This window comes from Bos indicus x Bos taurus, chromosome X (genome assembly GCF_003369695.1).
Source record: "Bos indicus x Bos taurus breed Angus x Brahman F1 hybrid chromosome X, Bos_hybrid_MaternalHap_v2.0, whole genome shotgun sequence".
NCBI lineage: Eukaryota > Metazoa > Chordata > Mammalia > Artiodactyla > Bovidae > Bos > Bos indicus x Bos taurus.
In genome coordinates this window covers 65972714-65979790 of record NC_040105.1, presented here as the reverse complement: position 1 = coordinate 65979790, position 7077 = coordinate 65972714, and positions in this window count along the sequence as shown.

Below are 7077 nucleotides of genomic sequence, written 5' to 3'. Positions count from 1 at the left end.
GTTCCTAATTGGGAAAGGAGTACTTCAAGGCTGTATATTGTCACTCTGTTTATTCAACTTATATGCAGAGTACATCATGCGAAATGCTGGCCTGGAGGAAGCACAAGCTGGAATCAAGATTGCTGGGAGAAATATCAATAACCTCAGACATGCAGATGACACCACCCTTATGGCAGAAAGTGAAGAAGAACTAAAGAGCCTCTTGATGAAGGTGAAGAGGAGAGTGAAAAAAGCTGGTTTAAAACTCAACATTCAAAAAACGAAGATCATGGCATTCGGTCACATCACTTCATGGCAAATAGATGGAGAAACAAAGGAAAGCATGACAGACTTTATTTTCTTGGGCTCTAAAATCACTGCAGATGGTGACTGCAGCCATGAAATTAAAAGATGTTTGCTCCTTGGAAGAAAAGGTATGACCAACCTAGACAGCATATTAAAAAGCAGAGACATCACTTTGCTGACAAAGGTCTGACTAGTCAAAGCTATGGTTTTTCCAGTGGTCATATATGGATGTGAGAGTTGGACCATAAAGAAAGTTGAGTGCTGAAGAATTGATGCTTTTGAACTGTGGTATTGGAGAAGAGTCTTGAGAGTCCCTTGGACTGCAAGGAGATCAAACTAGTCAATCCTAAAGGAAATCAGTCCTGAATATTCACTGGAAGGACTGATGCTAAAGCTGAAGCTCCAATACTTTGGCCACCTGATGCAAAGAACTGACTCATTACAAAAAACCCTGATGCTGGAAAAAACTAAAGGCAGGAGAAGGGGACAACAGAGCATGAGATGGTTGGATAGCATCAGTGATTCGACGGACATGAGTTTGACCAAGCTCTGGGAAGTTGGTGATGGACAGGGAAGGCTGGCATTGGTGCAGTCCATGGGGTCACAAAGGGTCAGACACGACTGAGTGACTGAACTGTACTGAATCTTGTGCTTCTGCTTGTGCTTCATCCAGCCCAGCATTTCACATGATGTACTCTGCATGTAAGTCAAATAATCAGCATAACAATATACAACCTTGACATACTCCTTCCCCAGTTTGGAACCAGTCCGTTGTTCCATGTCCAATTCTGACTGTTACTTCTTGACCTGCATACAGGTTTTTCAGGAGGCAGGTAAGGTGGTCTGCTATTCCTATCTCTTTAAGAATTTTCCAGTTTGTTGTGATCCACATAGTCAAAGGCTTTAGTGTAGTCAATGAAGCAGAAGTAGATGTTTTTTTCCGAAATTCTTTTGCTTTTCTATGATCCAATGGATGTTGGCAATTTGATCTCTGGTTCCTCTGCCTTTTCTAAATTCAGCTTGAATATCTTGCAGTTCTCGGTTCATGTATTGTAGAAGCCAAGGTTGCAGGATTTTGAGCATGACCTTGCTAGTACATGACGTGAGTGTAATTATGCAGTATTTTGAACATTCTTTGGCACTGTCCTTCTTTGGGATTGGAATGAAAACTGACCTTTTCCAGTCCTGTGGCTACTGCTGAGTTTTCCAAATTTGCTGGCATAGTGAGTGCAGCACTTTAATAGCGTCATCTTTTAGGATTTGAAATAGTTCAGCTGGAATTCCATCCCCTCCACTAGCTTTGTTCATAGTGATGCTTCCTAAGGCCCACTTGACTTCACACTCCAAAATGTCTGGCTCTAGGTAACATGCTGAAATTACAATATATTAATGAAAGAAATCAAAGAAGACCTAAATTGATTTACAAATTTCATGCAATTTGTATAAAAATATCAGCAAGGTTTGTTTTTTTTTTAACATAATAATACTTATTTCAAAATATGCAGAGAAGGGCAAAGGAACCAGAGTGGCTAAAACAATTCTGTTAAAGAAGAATAAAGTAGGGAATTCCCTGGCAGTCCAATGGTTGGGATTCCACACTTTCACTAGCAAGGGCCTGGGTTACATCCTTGGTCAGGGAGCTAGGATTTGGGAGGTGCTTCTAAATAATAACAATAATAATAAAAAATAATAAAGTGAAAAGAATCACCTCAATCAATGTAAGGCTTACTAGATCACTACAGTAATTAAAAGATTGTGATACTGGTGGAAAGAGAGACAAATAGATAGATCAATGAAACAGAACAGAGAACCCAGAAATAGACTCACAGGAATATGACCAAATTATTTTTTGACAAAGGTGCTAAGCAGTTGAAAGGAGAAGGGATAGCTTTTTCAAAGAATGCCACTGGAGCAATTGAACATCATATCCAAAAATTAACTCAAATTGAAAATTGATTAGATTGTAAAACAAACTGTAGAACTTTTAGAAAAAAAAACACAGGGACTTTCCTGGTGGTCCAGTGGCTAAGACTGCACTCCCAATTCATGAGGCCCAGGTTTGATCCCTGGTCAGGGAAGTAGATCCTACATGTCATAACTAAGAGTTCACAGGCCACAGTGAAGATCAAATATCCCATATGCTGCAACTAAGACCCAGTGCAACCAAATGAATAAACATTTTTTAGAAAAAAAGGAAAAAAAAACATAGAAGAAAATCTTCAAAGCCTAAGGTTAGGTGAAGAATTCTTACTTGACATCTAAAGCACAATCCATAAAAGGAAACATTGATCATTTCAACCTTGGCAAAAACAAAAACTTTTGCTCTGTGAAAGCCTGTGTGAAGAGGATGAAAAGACAAGCTATAGACTGGGAGAAAATAACTCTAAACCACCTATCTGACAAAGAACTAGTATCCAGACGACATGAAGCACTCTGAAAACTAGCAATATTATAAAGTAAAAAATAATAATAATAATATTAAAGCAAAAAAAAAAGAACGGTGAGCGAAAAAAAAAAAAAAAAGAATCCTCCAAATGTGACAAAAAAAAAAAAAAATCCAGTTAGAAAATGGGCAAAAGACATGCATGGACATTTCATTGAAGAGGATAAACAGATGGCAAGTGAGCACATGAAAAGATGTTCAGCCATTAGGGAAATGTCAATTAAAACTACAGTGAGATATTACTACACACCTGTCATAATGGCTAAAATTTTAAAAAGTAGTGACAATCCCAGATGCTGAGAAAGATGCAGAGAAACTGAACCACTCACACATTGCTGGTGGGAATGTTAACTGGTACAACCCCTACCGCATAGAATATGGCAGTTTTAATCAAAGTAAACTAACTATACAAAGTTGTACTCACCATACACCCCAGCAGTTGCAGTCTTGAGCATTTGTGTCAGAAATATGAAAACTTATGTTCACACAAAAACCTGTACACAAATGTTCGTAGCAGTTTTATTCCTAAAAGCCCCGAACAGGAACCACTCAGATACACTTCCTTGGGTTGAACAAACAGTGGCACATCCATACTATGGAATACTATTCAGCCAAAAAAAAAAAGAAACGAAGTAATGACCAACTTGGATAAACATCTAGGAAATTATGCTGGATGAAATACAGCCAATCTTTAAAGGATACATACTACATGATTTCATGTATGTAACATCCATGAAATAAAAGAATTATAACAATGGAAAACAGAACAGGGGAGGCTAAACAAGAGCATAGACAAACCCTGGAATTAGATTGGCTTCTAAATCCAGCTCCACAGTGAACTACCAAATATTTGGGTGAGTTGCTTAATTTCTTTGAGCCTTGATTTCCACATTCATAAAGTGGTTTTCATTCATTTATTCAGTTAATCAACAAATGCTTAGTTCCAAGTGTTGAGGATAGCGGTGAACAAGAGAGACAAAAATCTTTGCTCTCATAGAGGTGACACTCTAGTGGGGAGAAGAGAGGCAATAAATAAACATACTAATTAATACATATCAGCAAAGATGGTATTAATACTATCAGCAAAAGTAAAGCAAAGTGAGGCGAAAAAGAGAAAGCATATAGAATATTTAGTACAATACTAGAACATAGAGGTAAAAGAATAAGAAGCATATGCAGTGCTTAGCACAGTGCTAGAAATAGTTAATGTTCAAAAAATACTAATTATTGTTATACATTGCTATTAACAATCAGTAAAAATGTTATTTTTAAAGGTTTAAATGTTAGCAAGAGTGAAGGGAAGTGAATACTCTCATACACTGCTGATGGGCAATTCATACAGCCTCTTTGAAGGCCAACTTGGCAGATCGTTTAAAATTAAAAATACTCATGCCCTATGACCCAGCAAACTGAACTCTGAAACCAAACTATCTGAGTTCAAATCCTGGCCCTGCTATTGACCAGCTGTGTGACCTTTGGTAAGTTGTTTAACCTCTCTGTGCCTTGGTTTCCTAATCTGTAAAACAAGGATAAAATATGGGCTTGTTGTGAGGATTAACTGAATTCATGTATGTAAAGCATTTAGAACAGAATTGAGCACATAGTAAGTGTTATATGTCAATCCTAAAGAATATCAACCCTGAATATTCATTGGAAGGACTGATACTGAAGCTGAAGCTCCAATACTTTGGCCGCCTGATGCAAAGAGCTGACTCACTGGAAAAGATCCTGATTCTGGGAAAGATTGGAGGCAAAAGGAGAAGAGGGCGGCAGAGGATGAGATGGTTAGATAATATCAGTGACTCAGTGGACATGAATTTGAGCAAGCTCCGGGAGATAGTGAAGGAAGGACAGGGAAGCCTAGCATACTGCAGTTCATGAGGTCAGATGACTTAGTGACTGAACAATAACAACAAGTGTTATATATGCATTTGTCGCATAAATTCCCCTTCTCAATATTTACCTAGGGAAACACATCTACACCAAATCAGGCTTACAGATGCTCATCTACAGTACTGTTTGTAGCAGTTAGACAAAAATGGAAACTACCTAAATACTCATCTCCATATAAGGCAATTGAGAAATAAAGGAAGGTATAGTGGTACTAGGGAATCATCTGAAACAGCTAAAAAAATGAAGCAAATTGCTATGTTCAGCTATTGAAAGATCTATGAAAAGAGTTGTTATGTACCAAAAAGCTAAATTCAGAATGATACCTACAGGATAATCCTATCCAAACAAAACATGTTATATATATATATATATATAGAGAGAGAGAGAGAGAGAGAGAGAGAGAGACCTAGAAGGATACACTTCAAATTGATGTTGTTAGTGGTGAATGTTGGGGGATGTCTGATTGGATATAAGTGTCATAAAAAATGATCCTATATTTTATATGGAGAATATATTCATCTGTGACTTGTGTGATTAAAAAGAATTGTTTTAAAGTTTAATAAGGAAATAGCAAAAAATGACCAAAGGGAATTATTTTTTCAACAAATAGTTCTGGAGCATTGGCTATCCATAAGCATAAAAATAACCTCTATCCATATCTTGTTTCATATTAAAAAGTTAACACAAAATGGATCATTGACCTAAATATAAAACCTAAAACTATTAAATTTCTAGAAGAAATCATAGGAGAAAATCTGTGTGATCTAGAGTTAGGCAAAGACTTTTTAGATATATAAAATATGGGCTTGTTGTGAGGATTAACTGAATTCATATATGTAAAGCATTTAGAACAGAATTGAGCACATAGTAAATGTTATATGTCAATCCTAAAGAATATCAACCCTGAATATTCATTGGAAGGACTGATACTGAAGCTGAAGCTCCAATACTTTGGCCACCTGATGCAAAGAGCTGACTCATTGGAAAAGACCCTGATTCTGGGAAAGATTGGAGGCAAAAGGAGAAGAGGGCGGCAGAGGATGAGATGGTTACCAAAAGCACAGTCCATAAAAGAAAAAATATGATAAGTCAGATTTCATCATAATTAAATACTCCTGCTTTTTGAAAGACAATATTAAAATATGAAAGACAAACAATGGATTGGAAAAGATATTTTCAAATCACATATATCATAAAGGATTTGCATCCAGAATATATAAAGGACTCTTAATAAGAAAAAACAGCCCATTTTTTTTAATGGGCAAATCATTGGAACAGATATTTCACCAAAGAAGATATATGGATGGAAAAAAAACACATGAAAAGCTGTTGAGCATCATTAGCTTTAGGGGAAATGCATAATAAATCCACAATGATATACAACTACATATCTATTCAGTTCAGTTCAGTCGCTCAGTCATGTCTGACTCTTTGCGACCCCGTGAATCACAGCACGCCAGGCCTCCCTGTCCATCACCAACTCCCAGAGTTCACTCAGACTCATGTCCATCGAGTCAGTGATGCCATCCAGCCATCTCATCCTCTGTTGTCCCCTTCTCCTCCTGCCCCCAATCCCTCCCAGCATCAGAGTCTTTTCCAATGAGTCAACTCTTCGCATGAGGTAGCCAAAGTACTGGAGTTTCAGCTTTAGCATCTTTCCTTCCAAAGAAATCCCAGGGCTGATCTTTAGAATGGACTGGTTGGATCTCCTTGCAGTCCAAGGGACTCTCAAGAGTCTTCTCCAACACCACAGTTCAAAAGCATCAATTCTTCGGTGCTCAGCCTTCTTCACAGTCCAACTCTCACATCCATACATGACCACAGGAAAAACCATAGCCTTGACTAGACGGACCTTTGTTGGCAAAGTAATGTCTCTGCTTTTCAATATGCTATCTAGGTTGCACATAACTTTCCTTCCAAGGAGTAAGCATCTTTTAATTTCATGGCTGCAGTCACCATCTGCAGTGATTTTGGAGCCCAGAAAAATAAAGTGGACACTGTTTCCACTGTTTCCCATGAAGTGATGGGACCAGATGCCATGATCTTCGTTTTCTGAATGTTGAGCTTTAAGCCAACTTTTTCACTCTCCACTTTCACTTTCATCAAGAGGCTTTTGAGTTCCTCTTCACTTTCTGCCATAAGGGTGGTGTCATCTGCATATCTGAGGTTATTGATATTTCTCCTGGCAATCTTGATTCCAGCTTGTGCTTCTTCCAGCCCAGCGTTTCTCATGATGTACTCTGCATATAGGTTAAATAAACAGGGTGACAATATGCAGCCTTGATGTTCTCCTTTTCCTATTAGGAACCAGTCTGTTGTTCCATGTCCAGTTCTAACTTTTGCTTCCTGACCTGCATACAAATTTCTCAAGAGGCAGATCAGGTGGTCTGGTATTCCCATCTCTTTCAGAATTTCCCACAGTTTATTGTGATCCACACAGTCAAAGGCTTTGGCAT